This window comes from Elephantulus edwardii, unplaced genomic scaffold (assembly GCF_000299155.1).
Source record: "Elephantulus edwardii isolate Elephantulus edwardi_28Jun2011 unplaced genomic scaffold, EleEdw1.0 scaffold00014, whole genome shotgun sequence".
Classification (NCBI taxonomy): domain Eukaryota; kingdom Metazoa; phylum Chordata; class Mammalia; order Macroscelidea; family Macroscelididae; genus Elephantulus; species Elephantulus edwardii.
In genome coordinates, this window is record NW_006399764.1 from 828,903 (window position 1) to 830,206 (window position 1,304).

The window sequence follows — 1,304 nt, forward strand, 5'->3', positions numbered from 1 at the left end:
GAAAATGAGTCTGGAGACAGATATTGATGGGCTTTGCATAATGTTAAATGATTTGCATGGCTGTTGGTGAGAAACAATGGGCCATGTACGGATATTTAAAAGGCAAATAAAATAATGAGAGTTTGGTTTTGAAAAGATTACTTTAGACAATGAGAAAGATTGATGTGATACAGCTAGGCAGGAAATTTGATAGTTGAAATAGCCCATATTCTTTCTCTCAACAGTAATGTGTTTGATAAACTGTTGAGTAATATTCAGATTTTATTCTTTCCCCTCTACTGTCCAACTTTAATGACCTCTCTGAGAAACATCATGAGTAGTACTTTCTGTTTTTACTTAAAGTCTTTGCTATCCTAATGTCAGAGCTTCTGGGGTTCAGAACTGAGAGCAGGTGCAAGTCTTTGAGTCATTAACACCATGCTGTGCTCAAAGTTCTTATTCCTAACCAATAACTATTGAGTTAAACTCCTTGGGTTAGGCCCCTAGTGTTTTGGTTGTTTTTGTTTTGTTTGTTTTTAATACTAGCTCATTTACAAAATTCGAATACATTGTTTTCCAGAACAGATTCTTCCACTTTCCCTCAGCCTTCCACCCATCAAATTGTACAACACCATGATTAATCTCCCCACCCCACTCCGCACATCCTCATCCTAGTTTTGAAGTTTCTGCTTACAGACTTTCTTCTGGCTACCCATCAGTTGTCCAGACATGCCCAGATCTGCCTAAAATCTAGAAATTGATTTAATTTAAGATCTTTCGCAGAAAGCCCCTCAAGTCCTGGAATAGGTTTCAGAGAGGCTGATCATTGGTTTGTTAAACAAGCCCAAACTTGCCAGAATGCCGGTGTTGAGAAGGAGTCCTTCAAACGGTGCTGTTGGTTTTATACTGTAAACATGCTAAGAATATACTAACAGAAAACCTCATCTGTTATCTTTGTGTACAATTTATTGCTATCAATGAGTTTTCACGTATTTGATCTTCACTCAAACGCTGGGGAGTATATGGAAAAGGCTTTTCTTATCATTCCATTCCAAGCCTAGAAAATAGCAGTGGATAAGAAGTGTGTGGGGGAAAAAGGACTAGAAAGCAGCTTTCTGATCGTCGGAATGGAAGATAATAGAAAATTTTGTAACAAGAGCACAGGGGGGAAAAAAAGTGAAATGTTATGGAGGCCTGAGTTCTGAACACAGGATTGTGATCAGGGAGATAAAACATTTGGAAAGGGGAGGTCTCCAAAGTGAGGTGGTGACACATAAACGTAAAGAAGCCCTTTGTACCTCAAGTCTAGAATTGATAGGAGGTGT